Here is a 15,105-nt window from a genome sequence, read left to right on the forward strand (position 1 = left end):
TTTGACAGTGTCTGCAAGAAGACGGTTTAAGAAGCTTAAGAGCGAGCATTTCTACCATGCAGTGAGATGCACTGGAGCACCAACTAGAGAAGAAACAGCTTTTATTAATGCCATAATAGGCAGCTTGGAGACTTCTATACAGGTCACGACACCGCACATGACTACGTGCCCAGTAAGTTGTCTGCTTAAGCGGCAGCTACGAACCTTTGCATTTTATATTACTTGCCGCTTCTCAGTGTCCATTAATGTTAATCGTCTGCTTCAGCGGTAGACACTCGGATATTATGAATTTCATTCTGAAACACCTCTATAGAATTAGAATGTGCTAAAGAAAGCACAACAAGGTATTTCGGCCACTAGTGATGTGTATGACTAATCAAAAGGCACGTACCAATTAAATCTTTTTGCTCCTGAAGCTGCTTTTTTAAATCTGCATTTTCTTGCTTCAGGGCTTCAACTTCTGATCGGTGGTCACAGCATGGCTTTTTCTGGAAAAAAATTGCTGAATTGTAGGCAATGGCATGCAGCTGTCATTCAAACAGATGCCTGGGGACCTCGCGACAGTTGCTGTTGCCATTATGCAAGCTGAGGATGTTTGCACTCCATTATCGATTGGATGTTCTGCCCTTACCTTTGCCACAGCGTCACGTACTGCGTGTGCTGCTAGCTTTGAAATCTTGCGCTCCATTTTGTCAGCCTCACCTGCGGATATAATGCACCTTGGATACACATGCCTCTGAGCCCAGCAAATGCAGGCGCTGGGCGACTTGTACTAGTGCCACACTTCCAGACTCCACTTTTGGTTTTGAGACCCACGAAATGCACCCATAGAAGCCCGCTCATGTCGGCTTTGACTCGCCGACATGACCGTTCACTCGATGCAATCCGACGCATTGTGAGGTGGCTAATTGTTTTACGCAACGTACAGCACGGCATGGTCGCGCAGACACCGTTATTGGGTATATGAACACTTGACAGCAACGGGTGCAATGTTACCTTCCGCATGGCTCAAGATTACGAAACCAGGGTGCTTATGTTTTGTAAAAAGATCCATACTGTACATTGGGTACGCACGCACGAGCAGGCGATATAGCGCCGTGCGCAGTATTCGCCCAGCTGGAAGGAGACACATTTCGTAAAGGCTGAACCACACGTCCACGATTTCAAGCGCGAAAGGCCAAACAACATCGATGAGCGACAAGTTCGGCTGTCACCCGCGCAGATTTATCGCCATCGCGCACATTATCGCACAGCTCTAGAATTCAAGAGTACCCGGAAGTTCCCAAAGCGATAAGCGTTTCGTCCCGTCATCGCTCGGTGAATCGAGCTCGTGTGGTTCCCACTAAAGTTGAGCGAAATAACAAAGCTCGCGGATGCACACTTAGCGTACCTCCATGACAGCAGCGATGACTCGGAAGGAAGCGCCGATTTATAGCTCAATTACCTGCACTGGTAGCAGGACAGATAAAATATAAAGTGCAGTGATTTTCACCATTACTTACCGGCAGCCACCAGGTATGCGTCACATGGCTCGTCTCCATCTTTCCACGCGATTTTAAAGCTTTTGCCAGCTAAGGCCTCTACCGCCGTCGCATCTTTTATAATCGAGGTGGCAGTGGCCACGTCGACCATGCGCCTGGTTTCATATACATCCCACGGCTCAGTTGACACCCACTTAACTAAAATATGAGACATCGCCGAGAACAAAACAGACCGACACAAAAGCACCTCCTGAAAGGCCGACAACTGGCTTGACTAGGCTACAGCTATGGCTAGTACAACGTACTGAAGTGACAGCCGGGCGTAGCTGAAGGCAACTACGGTCAGTTACCGAACTGAGAGCTGTAGCGCGGCGCCGCCACCACTGGCTCCGTTGATGTAGTTGAGGAGCGCTGCAGTCGTACCAGGCTACAGGGTTGTGCCGCAATGCGTTCGCTAAGCGGTCGCTGCAGTGCAGTGACGTTTTTAATTACACGTCACAAAGAAATAATAATCAATGGGTACAAGTATACAAAAATATTGATAATAAAGATATAATTTGTTATTAATGAGCACTTCTATTTTGTACTTTAACGTTGAAGTCAGTTTGTTTGGCACTTGCTTATTGTTGCGCCATCTAGTGCTAGACTAAAAACTAAAAACATTAAAAATATAATAAAAACAAGCGTTTATATAGAACTTAGACCTCCAGTGGCTGTAGCGACTGCACAGTAAAAGGTGGGAAAACTCTCGCGCTACCGGCTCTCACCACGATGTAAAGCCTGTCGTGGTTTCCGCCCGGTTTCCGCAACGCAGGAAATGTTACGTCTTTCGTGTAAGCGCACTCTTCAGGCACTGCACGTGTACGTCGATTAGGTGACAATTTCTGCTGGAAATTACCAGCTACCGCCTTTTACCGGATTTGTTCTGCAGATATGCCGAAAAGATACCGAGAGTGGTTGTTCAAAGACAACGTTCCGAAACCTCGCTCAACAGAATTCAGACACGCGAAGAAAGCTGATCATAGTGATGGCCGTTTGCTGCTTGGAGCTCCCGACAGAACGGAGGATGCAGCGGCTTCAGTGGACATGCCGGCTGACGCTTTAAATAATGAGGGATCTTCAAGTGACAGTTTCCTCGACGATCTAGACAGCAGTGCTGAAATGAACACTGCAGCAGACTCGTCCCTCGGCTTCATAAGTGATGGGCTTCCTGAAGCAAGCGATGGGCAGCTGAATATCGTACAAAGTGTAAGTGCGAAGAAACTACTCTAGCTTTTTTGCATGACCTGTTTTAACTCACAAATCTGCTACTGTGGCATCGTGAACGTTTGCATATATCAATTTCTATTTCGTGTGTTGGCACGTAGCGCGGCCGGTGCACAGACAGGTAGAGAACAAGGCGAAGTCCGCCATTAAACTGGAACAGTTGATTTGGCAAACTTGTGCCCGCAAAACAAACGAGAAAAAAAAACGGTGGTGGTGAAAGCAGCCTGCGTCGACGTCTGTCATTGAGCCGAATTATGCCCCTGTGGCTTGTATGTAATTTCTAACTTTGTTACCGAACTTGCGCCTGTGCCCCATTGATACAAATTAACGCCATTTAAGTTCCATCCTTTAGTTTCTTAACGTCACTAAATCCTGGTGTCGGTTCCACACGGTCGGGTTTAATGATCTAACAAATGTGCGATGACGATAGTTGTAGTTAGATTTGTGTTGCAAGCTTACCAGAAAATAAATGTCCGTTCATTTGAAAGGATTTTTATAAAAAAACGTATAACAAGTGTTTATAGAAGTAACATGCCTATTAGTGCAGAAATCATTTGGCTGTACGAAAGTATTTGTTTAACGGCCGCTTTCGAGTGGACAGCGATTAGAAAATGGCCCATGTTTTTCTTTTAATTGTTACAACCTTCTCGCACCTGTTTAGCTGCACACTTTGAACTGTGTCAAGCAACATGCAGTTACTCTTTACAGTTGTGGTATTTGCTTTACATTCTCTGCAGTTATGTGCAGTGACACAGCAAGTCTCATTAAGCCTGCATTATTGGTACACTCTTCTTAATAATACAGAACATGTCTGTTTCCACAGGATTCAGAAGCAGGTTCTGTTACAGAAGAAGATTCTGCTGATGCTCTCCAATATGACTTGCTGGATAATGTATCCTCGTGCTCCAGTGATGACGAGGACTTGTCGCCCCAGCATGAACCTTCAGACAACCAAAGATCAGAACTGGTCAGTCTTTTCAGTAGTCTTACTCATGGGCACTGGAGTCGTAAGGCAAGGACGGGCGGGTCTTTTCTCCTCCTGAAAAATGTTCTAATTGGGACCTAATCTATTATTGAAAGGTTTATTCTTTCATAGTTTTGTTCATAACACTGCTGCTTGTCATGAAGGACTGTTCATTCCAAATTTGTTTCTCTTTATGAGCTGTTCATTACAAGTCACCGCGACTCCCATAAAATGCGTCCGTTCGCGGTTGGCTGTCAGTTTTGCAGTTATGTGCGTTAAATTAGTCTAGTTCTGGAAATGGACAGACACGTCTGTCTGCAGCCTTTTTCTTGGTATTCAACTAAAAAAGAGCGCATCTGTCCTCTCATGTCGTGAAATATTAAATGAGAGATTCTGTCATTACAGAAAATTGTACTGTTCAAGCAGGTGACCGCCCGCCCTTCTTTGTCTTAGCCCTTATCATCCCCTGCACTCATTTAGGGAAAATAGAACAGGGTCAAAATGAGTGCTCATAACGTAATACTCCTTGTAATGGATCCCTCCTCCGTCAGGCCACAAACGATCACTGAACTGTACTAAGCACTGTTGCCACTAGTTTAGGGTAGGATTACTTCGACATATTTGACTTCTTGACACGGTGCAACTCATGGCGACTTATGAAAGAACTTGAACATGATTTGGTGCTGCTTTTTCTGAATATACACACATCAAGCAAGTTGCGAACTGCGCAGTGAAGGGTGCTGTGCTTACTGAGTGTGAATTTACGGCCATTGAACTGAGGTATCTAGCTGATTAACACAACCCGCGTCTCAATAACCACACAATAAAATAGCGCAAGCGAAGCAATTGAGTATGGACGCAGAAGGGAAAGGAACAGGTAAATGACAATTCTTGTTTTGACATAGCTCACACCTATCTGCTCCTATTTTTTTTCTTCCTTTTTGCTCACTTTCCTCGCAAGGCTGAGTTTTCTTGTAAACTGACCAACCTGACAACTTTTATGTATTGTACTACTAGATACAGGCTATGTGATGTATGACAGTTCAGCATTCAAAACTGTTTTCCTTATTTCGCAGGATGAGAAACTCTACCCTGGATTACGTTTGACCATTGGTGAAATCATGGTGCTTATTCTTGGACATTGCCTGCGGCATAACACCACCAAGGAGGCAACAGAGAGCCTTTTAAAGCTCATTGAAGCCCACGTGTCTAAGGAAGCTGCCATACCAACATCAAAGTACATCTTTTTTAAGCAGTTTACAAATGCTAGGGAGAATGCCACACTGCAGTTTTATTGCCCATCTTGCTTACTCTATCTGGGTGAGAGCCAGTCACAGGAACTTCACTGTTCCACCTGTGGTGTTGATTTTGTTGTCGACACACTAAAAAAAAATGAAAGCTATTTTCTTACATTTGACATTGCCAAACAAGTCAAAGACAAGCTTTCGCTCGATGAGCTAAACTTCAAGTTATTGCCTAAACAGTTGACCTATGATGTAGGTGATATGATTGAAACAGCGCAAGGCCGAAGGCCAAAAAAGAGAGCAGAGGAAAGGAGGAAAAGGACAACACAGCGCTGAACTAGCAACTGACATTTATTTGGGACGCTGCGCGTATAAATACATTCAGGCACCAAAATAGAAAACAACGCATAGAGCAATTCATGCACCAGGATCCCTGCAAGCAAACACAAACTAAGAAGTGCGATTCAAGAAGCGAAGTTCTTTTTGTGATAAAGACACTGATGCAGCACTTACACATGTATCACCATACTTCTTGATATTCGAAGCCTCGATAATTTCCCGGCAAAGCTGGTCTTTGTTCCTTGCAACAACTCGGCAAAAATTAAACTGTGGGGTGCAATCACATTCACGGCAATGCATGCTAAGGTTACGAGACTTTTTGTTATCTACATTGTTGCGGTGCTGCCTGAGCCTATCATTTAAGCACTGTCCAGTCTGGCCATTATAAAACCTATTACAAGTGAGAGGAATGGAATACACGACATTTTTTTGACACTTCACAAATTTGCATTCATGGTTCTTGGGGCAATCGGGGGAAGTTTTCCCTGGGTTGTTGACACGCGTACCCAAGCTTGATAACTTAACGGGGGCCGAAAAAACAACATCCACTCCGACTCTTTTACCAACACTTTTCAAATTATGTGATATCTTGTGGATATAGGGAATGGCTGCTACTCGCTTACTTGTTTGACGTTCAGAACTGGCGGAGCATTTCAGTTTCTTCAACAAAACTTCGGCCACAGAAGAAAGCACGTGAAGCGGATAGCCACTAGCAGAAAGCCTCTCTACCTGGTTCCTAAAGCTGCGTTCGGTTATATGTAAACAGGATTATGTAAGTGCACTCCTGAAGCTTGACATGACACTTTCTCTTTTAACAAGCTTCGAATGCGCGGAACTGTAAGGTAGCAACGGTTTATTGGCCCTAGGCTCGAAGGACCAGCACACACTGCAAGGTGAAAACTTCAGGCTCAAGTCTAGAAATCTAATTGTGTCCTCTACAGGAACTTCATGAGTTACGTCCAAAGGAGCAAGAACAGCGGAAAATACACCACAAACTTTGGACACTTCCCTACTAAAAGCTTCGCGGTCACAAGTCAGTAAAACAAGATAGTCATCCACAAAGCGACGAACTGCCGCAACAGCTGTGCCATTTAAGCGTTTACTTAATTCTCTGTCAAGCATTGCTAAAAAGAAATCACTCAAAATTGGAGCAATGCAAGAACCTATGCAAATGCCCTTCTTCTGGAGAAAAATTGGACCTTCCCACTCTGTATACGCGGATTCAAGGTAGGCTAATAACATTTCTAAAAACCTCTCGACCGACATGCCGGCTGCGTTTTGAAAGCGAATGGCACCATAATTTTCAATTACGTCCCTAATGCACAGAAGGAGACTGTCATGCGGAATGGAGTAGTACAAGTCCTTTACGTCAATAGAAAAAGCACACAGTTGCTTGTCATGGTAGTAGTCTAGAGTGATAATCACGTCAAGGGAATTCTTAACCTGGAAAGGATCGTCAACTGGTAGTTGTGTTAGTTTTTCTTTCAGAAACTGTCCTAAACATTTTTGCCAAGAGCCTTTCTCGGAAACAATGACACGGAACGGCACGTCAGTTCTATGTGTCTTAACAGTAAAAAACATACTCAAGCTGGCTATTTTACAGGTATTTATTGAGGTAAACAGCTTGTCTAAGTTATTCTGTTTACACAACTTCTTGACCTTGCATTTAGACTTCGAAAGACTTGTTTTTCTCCCCTCCTTACACACCGACAGGACGGCAGTCATTGCTTTTTTGTTGAAACTATCCTTAGAGAGAACGACAAAACCCCCTTCCTTATCTGCAGTCAACAGGACCAAAGAATTGTCACGTAGGTAGTCCACAGTCTTATTGATGGGTAGGATCTTAGCCGGATTCCTAGGGCGCGATAGAACGTCGACACCTTCTGAGATGCATCTGCTGGCCTCAGGAGCTGGAGCATATCCGGAAATATGCCTTACCATGGGAAGAAATTCTGGTGCACTTTTTCGGGGCTCAACGGCGAACTTTGGGCCAAGATCCAGCACATGACGCACATGGGCCGGAAGCGGAGCGCTGCTCAAATTGTGAACCTGGCCTACGAACCCACGATGTTTCTTCGGGACGAGGTTACGAAGCGCGGGAAGCTGCTGCTGCCACCAGACGTCAGTGGTGTTGTGGATAAGGCGCGTTAGTTCGCGCCACTGATTCTTCCAACCAGCTGGCTGATTGGAGAGTTCAAGAAGAATCCGTAGGTGATCCTGGCACAACCTGGCCTGTCGTAGCCACTCCGCTCTCAAAAATTTGCACATCCTTGTGCCATGGCTGAGTGAGGGCAAGAAGCCCAGAAAAAACGCCAGCACTTCGGGTGGAAGAGACTTTTTCCGAATGCAGAATCCTAGCGTTCTGGACTTGCAGTTGGCCACAGCGATGAATTGCACAAGGCGATGTGGTTGAGAAAACCATGACGAAAAAACAGGGCCCCTTGTACTAGAAATGAAGCTTGAAAGCACGAGCTGATGGGCGAGTTGGTTGTACATGATATGATTGAAACAGCGCAAGGCCGAAGGCCAAAAAAAGAGAGCAGAGGAAAGGAGGAAAAGGACAACACAGCGCTGAACTAGCAACTGACATCTATTTGGCACGCTGCGCGTATAAATACATTCAGGCACCAAAATAGAAAACAACGCATAGAGCAATTCATGCACCAGGATCCCTGCAAGCAAACACAAACTAAGAAGTGCAATTCAGGAAGCGAAGTTCTTTTTGTGATTGTGAAGTTCTTTTTGTGATTTTGAGAACTTCTTGCCATGGTAAGGCATATTTCCGGATATGCTCCAGCTCCTGAGGCCAGCAGATGCATCTCAGAAGGTGTCGACGTTCTATCGCGCCCTAGGAATCCGGCTAAGATCCTACCCATCAAAAAGACTGTGGACTACCTACGTGACAATTCGTTGGTCCTGTTGACTGCAGATAAGGAAGGGGGTTTTGTCGTTCTCTCTAAGGATAGTTTCAACAAAAAAGCGATGGATGCCGTCCTGTCGGTGTGTAGGGAGGGGAGAAAAACAAGTCTTTCGAAGTGTAAATGCAAGGTCAAGAAGTTGTGTAAACAGAATAACTTAGACAAGCTGTTTACCTCAATAAATACCTCTAAAATAGCCAGCTTGAGTATTTTTTTTACTGTTAAGACACATAAAACTGACGTGCCGTTCCGTGTCATTGTTTCCGAGAAAAGCTCTTGGCAAAAATGTTTAGGACAGTTTCTGAAAGAAAAACTAACACAACTACCAGTTGACGATCCTTTCCAGGTTAAGAATTCCCTTGACGTGATTAGCACTCTAGACTACTACCATGACAAGCAACTGTGTGCTTTTTCTATTGACGTAAAGGACTTGTACTACTCCATTCCGCATGACAGTCTCCTTCTGTGCATTAGGGACGTAATTGAAAATTATGGTGCCATTCGCTTTCAAAACGCAGCCGGCATGTCGGTCGAGAGGTTTTTAGAAATGTTATTAGCCTACCTTGAATCCGCGTATACAGAGTGGGAAGGTCCAATTTTTCTCCAGAAGAAGGGCATTTGCATAGGTTCTTGCATTGCTCCAATTTTGAGTGATTTCTTTTTAGCAATGCTTGACAGAGAATTAAGTAAACGCTTAAATGGCACAGCTCTTGCGGCAGTTCGTCGCTTTGTGGATGACTATCTTGTTTTACTGACTTGTGACCGCGAAGCTTTTAGTAGGGAAGTATCCAAAGTTTGTGGTGTATTTTCCGCTGTTCTTGCCCCTTTGGACGTAACTCATGAAGTTCCTGTAGAGGACACAATTAGATTTCTAGACTTGAGCCTGAAGTTTTCACCTTGCAGTGTGTGCTGGTCCTTCGAGCCTAGGGCCAATAAACCGTTGCTACCTTACAGTTCCGCGCATTCGAAGCTCGTTAAAAGAGGAATTGTCATGTCAAGCTTCAGGAGTGCACTTACAAAATCCTGTTTACATATAACGGAACGCAGCTTTAGGAACCAGGTATGAGGCTTTCTGCTAGTGGCTATCCGCTTCACGTGCTTTCTTCTGTGGCCGAAGTTTTGTTGAAGAAACTGAAATGCTCCGCCAGTTCTGAACGTCAAACAAGTAAGCGAGTAGCAGCCATTCCCTATATCCACAAGATGTCACATAATTTGAAAAGTGTTGGTAAAAGAGTCGGAGTGGATGTTGTTTTTTCGGCCCCCGTTAAGTTATCAAGCTTGTGTACGCGTGTCAACAACCCAGGGAAAACTTCCCCCGATTGCCCAAAATCCATGAATGCAAATTTGTGAAGTGTCAAAAAAATGTCGTGTATTCCATTCCTCTCACTTGTAATAGGTTTTATATTGGCCAGACTGGACAGTGCTTAAATGATAGGCTCAGGCAGCACCGCAGCAATGTAGATAACAAAGAGTCTCGTAACCTTAGCATGCATTGCCGTGAATGTGATTGCACCCCACAGTTTAATTTTTGCCGAGTTGTTGCAAGGAACAAAGACCAGCTTTGCCGGGAAATTATCGAGGCTTCGAATATCAAGAAGTATGGTGATACATGTGTAAGTGCTCCATCAGTGTTTTTATCAAAAAAAGAACTTCGCTTCCTGAATCGCACTTCTTAGTTTGTGTTTGCTTGCAGGGATCCTGGTGCATGAATTGCTCTATGCGTTGTTTTCTGTTTTGGTGCCTGAATGTATTTATACGCGCAGCGTGCCAAATAAATGTCAGTTGCTAGTTCAGAGCTGTGTTGTCCTTTTCCTCCTTTCCTCTGCTCTCTTTTTTTGGCCTTCGGCCTTGCGCGGTTTCAATCATATCATGTACAACCAACTCGCCCATCAGCTCGTGCTTTCATGATGTAGGTGAGCTGACGACAAGCCGAGGTTACCACAACCTGCCAATGTCTACGCATGGCTTGTCAGTAACGTGGAATACAGACGGTGTTCCTCTTTATGAGTCATCTGGGTACAGCATCTGGCCGCTGCTACTTCAAATAAATGAATTACCCCAGAAAGTGAGAACGAAACACACGCTTCTAGCTGGGTTGTGGTTTGGTACCACAAAACCTAAAATGTGTTCCTTTCTGAAGCCATTTGTTGAACAAATGAACATTCTTTCCGGCAGTGGTTTCCAGTACACAAGCCTGAAAGGAAATACTGTGAAAGTGCGAATTTTTCCAGGGCCCTGTTGCGTCGACACAGTGGCCAGAGCCATGGTTATGAACATGAACCAATTTAATGGTTTTTACGGCTGTGCATGGTGCATGCATGAGGGACAAGTTGTCAGGAAAGGCAGCGGTCATGTTCGCGTGTACCCTGTTGTCTCTTCTCGACCAGCACCTAGAACACACAAGATATTTTTGCGAAACGCTGCTAAGGCAGAGACAACACAGAAAGCCAAATGTGGTGTCAAAGGTTCAAACGTGCTGTTTGATTTGGCATTTTTTTTTCATTTCCGGCAGGTTTTGTCGTCGACTACATGCATGCTGTGTGTGCTGGCTTTCTTAGGCACACAGCATGCATGTGGTTTGACATCTCCATGTTGTTTTCATACAGTCTTGGAGGCAAAATTGATGAGATTGACCAGCAGCTGTGTCTTTTGAAACCTATCTGGGAGATTTCTAGGCTGCCGCGCTCGCTTAAAGTCCGGAAGTACTGGAAGGCATCAGAGTGGCGTAACTGGTTGTTGTTTTATTCTCCAGTAGTGTTGAAGAACATTCTGCCAAGAGTGTATTACAAGAATTGGTTGAAGCTTGTCAAGGTGATGCACTTTCTTATTGCTGACACAATCGCCGTAGAAAAACTGAAAGAAGTTGGCAGGACAATGTACGAGTTTGTGAGGGAGTACCAAGATCTATACGGAATAGCACATGTGACTTATAACACCCACCTTTTATTGCACCTTGTTGCATCAGTGGAAGTCTGGGGCCCATTATGGAATTATTCAGTATATGCATTTGAGGGTATGAATGGGCAGCTCGTTCAACTTGTAAATGGCACACGCTATGCTGGCTGGCAAGTGGTTGAGAAGTTTTATTTTCTATCAAACCTTCCCATAATATGGGACAGATGTTCCCACTTTGAAGATGGCCATTCAAAGCACCTGCTAATGAAGTACTTTTTAAGGGGGTATAATCTGCGAAAGAACTCTCAGAGCACTTGTGGTGTTGTTTTTTTTTTTGGGAAGGGAGAGACGTCTAGCCGTGGCATCTCCTACAAAAAAGTGCTAATTGGCTCTTTCCTCTACTGCACGAAAGGCCTTGACAAGTCACGCCACCTTAACTCATTTGTGTGCATGAATGGGATATTCGGCCAGATCGAGAATATTTTGGCAACTTGTGTAGAGGGACATCGATCATGTGCATGTGTTCGCCATGTTGTCTTTCATTTGCGCAAACTTCGCGTAATAAGAACATTTGTTGCCGATAACTTAAGTGGAGCCATCATACATGAAGTTTGCATGACGTCAGAAGAAGTGGAAATGGTTTGCGAAAATTCACGGAAATGTATGTTATTGCAGTCTTCTTCAAAGACATTTGTGTGCTGTGTTGCGAGCAAGTACATTTTTGAAGCAACATAAAGATGTTCTTGCATGAGGCAGAAGGTAGCCAGAAGCAACAAAAATTTTATACTGAAAGGGGGTTTACTAGTCCAGGTACGACCAGAACCAGCCAGGTGTTGGCTTCTATTTCTGTCTTCATTGCTTTGAAGAACAAAAGTCTCGTTAAGCTGCAAACTAGCACCTTTTAGTTCTTGTCAAAACTTTTGTTTTGTAAATGAATGAATGCCAAATAAAGGTCGATTGATTGATGTATATATAACTACCTTTTGGTATCGCAGGCCTGTGTGGCCTGTATTCTGTTCTGGTAAGCGGTTCTGTAAGCTTGTTGGAGTATAAACCTTCATACCTTCTGCAGGTCATATATTTTTGTTTTATGGGAATCCTATGGGCTAGCTGATGGGCATGCAAGAGATGTGCCATGAGCTATTGAAATCTGCCTTAAAATGGACATTCCTCTGGACATACCAGGAATGGGCACTCCAGTTTTAGCAAGAATAATGTTCAACCCTAGTTTAACCTTAATTAGTGTTCTACTGATCAAACAAGTTTTGGTAGATGCAAGCAGGCATGGTTTGTAACTAGCATCTGGAGTGAGACTGAGTGCAGAATAACCGTTATATATGACTTGCATCCACACTGAATTGACCCATAGTACAACTGCTGCATTTAATGCAGATTACATAGCCACTACCTTATTTCAATTAATATTAATTGCTGTCGGTTGCAGGCACTCCCAGACTGTGTATCCGGTGGGAAAGTTGAAAAAGACAAAACTAAGGATAAAATTTGTCTTGGTTCAGTATATACATACATGCTTACATACTTAAACACATTAGTCTGCAGAACATCTAGACCTAGTCTGCAGGAAATCTGCAGACTAGATCTACATGAAGGTGTCTGGTGGGTGACTCATAGGTGACTGAAAGGTCAAACTGATTTAATTGAATTATAAAATGTGTCATGGTTCAAAATATATAAATGTATATATATATATATATACCGACGCATACACACTCACTAGGCACGCATATTAAGACTAGTCTACTTGAAATCCGCACGGCGTCTACAGACATTCTGCAGACTAAGTCTACAGGAAGGTCGAGTCTACAGGTAGGTGACAGGGGTGACTCGTGGGTGACTCATGAGTGACTGAAAGGTCAAACCCATTTTTGTAAGGGATACCTCGCAGAAAGAGGACTCGCATGGTCGACCGATAAATCGGAACTGCTGAGAGTCTGGAGAGGCAAGCAAAACCGGACCGTCCCAACCAACGAGGACCTAAAACTCAACGTCTACCTAGAAGGGACACTCATACCCGAAAAGACAACAATAAGAATTTTGGGCATGTGGGTTCAATCCAACCAGCGCAGTACTCACACTTTTACATTACTGAAAGCAGCAACGCTACAAGTCGCACGCATGATCACCCGCATCACCAACAGGCGACATGGCATGAGTGAAGAGGACACACTAAAACTAGTAAGAAGCCTAGTAGTTAGTCGAATCACGTACAGCCTACCCTACCAGTGCCTCAACAAAAACGAAATACAACAAGCGGATGCCCTGCTACGCAAAGCGTATAAGACAGCGCTCCGACTACCACGCTACACGTCTACAGAAAAACTCATGGCCCTGGGATTACATAACACCTTTGAGGAGCTACGAGAGGCTCAGCTTGAGTCGCAAAAACTCAGGCTGTTGCAAACAACGACTGGAAGAGCGCTCCTGCAGAGGCTCAGATACCGCGAGCAGATGCGAGAAATGTTGAGGACGGCAACGATCCCCGACGAGCTTCGCAAGACCCTCAAGGTAGCTCCAATACCAAAAAACATGGATCCCAACCTCCATCGAGGCAGAAGAGAAGCGAGGGCCGAATTAATTGAGAAAACATACGCTCCTCAAGCCACGACCGTGTATACAGACGCGTATTGGATAGGAGGAGATACCAAAATCGCTGTAGCGGCGGTGGTCGATTCGTCTTTACGCGAAATGACCACCGCGTCTCTCCGAGGCTGCACAGCTGCAGAGTCCGAGGAAGTAGCCGTTGCTCTAGCGTTGGCGGAGGGCTATAGAACCGGGCGGTCACGAACAATACTCACGGACTCTCAAACAGCCTGCCAAAATTGCATGAATGGCAGGATAGGTCGTCACGTGCTCCGTATACTCCTCGCAGTGAGCGACAGAATTAAAAACCAGGAAGAACAAAACGACCAGATCCCACACAAAATTGTGTGGGTACCGGGGCACACGGGGGTGGCAGGGAACGAAGAGGCCGACAGGATAGCTCGAGGATACATTACTTTCCGAGCATCCGACGAGACCGCCGAACTCGCGCCAGCACCCAGGGAATATTCGGCCATACTACAAAACTATAGAGGCAGAAGAATGCGATATCCCCCACCGCACAAATCTCTCAGCAGAGAGGAAGCTGTCACTTGGAGACAATTACAAACAGGCTCTTTCCCAAACCTACATATCCTAAACAAAATGCACCCTACGATATACACGGACAAATGTCCCTGGTGCGACGAAAAACCTACTCTATACCACATCACATGGGCCTGCCAAAACATACACGTGGTCCCCAAAATACAAAACCCGAGTGCGGAGCAGTGGGAGACTCTGCTGTCCAGCGACCGCTGTGAAGACCAACAAGGTCTGGTGCAGCGAGCTCAACGGGCGGCAATGGCCAGCGGAGCCCTGGACTGAGGGCAACCGACCACTGATTAGAAGCGGACGACTTCGACAGAGAAGGCTCCTGGTTGTACAACCAAGACGTCTCTGAAGATGCCCCCAAACAGCAGGAAAAACCATTAGTGTAAATAAAGTTTTCCTTTCCTTCCTAGGCTAAGTGGGCAATTAAGCTCAGTCCGACTTGGAACATCACTATACGATCCCTTCAATTGGTTGCATGGTTACTAGCCAAAGTACAATTGGCCCCGTTTGAAATTCGCGCACTGTGACGTCACGACCGTTTCAACCAACTGAAAAGCGTGACATTTCTGTCGACAACTGCTGCTTACAACGATGAGACATTAAAGGCTTTCGCCTTAAAAACCAATTTACCGACGAGCGAGGCGTAGAACCGAATGGGCGATGGCGTTCTATGGACTCCCTGGCCGCGTTGCAAGACGCACAAAGAATGCACTTCGAGAGCACAACCTAAATGCGCTAACTGCGGTGGCCCTCACCCTGCTTCCTACGGAGGGTGTTATAAAAAGAAAGCAGCCACAGTTGCTCGCACGGCAGAGCAAACACAAGGGGAACCCCCTAAGCGCCAT

General features: G+C 45.1%; 1 pseudogene; it reads left to right on the top strand.

Moving 5' to 3' along the window:
• Nucleotides 1-2,354: 2,354 nt before the first annotated feature.
• Nucleotides 2,355-11,842, top strand: LOC149326514 (uncharacterized; annotated as a pseudogene).
• The last annotated feature ends 3,263 nt before the right edge of the window (nt 11,843-15,105 follow it).

The sequence above is a fragment of the Amblyomma mixtum genome, chromosome 10 (genome assembly GCF_055824585.1).
Source record: "Amblyomma mixtum isolate Tamu chromosome 10, ASM5582458v1, whole genome shotgun sequence".
Taxonomy (NCBI): Eukaryota; Metazoa; Arthropoda; class Arachnida; order Ixodida; family Ixodidae; genus Amblyomma; species Amblyomma mixtum.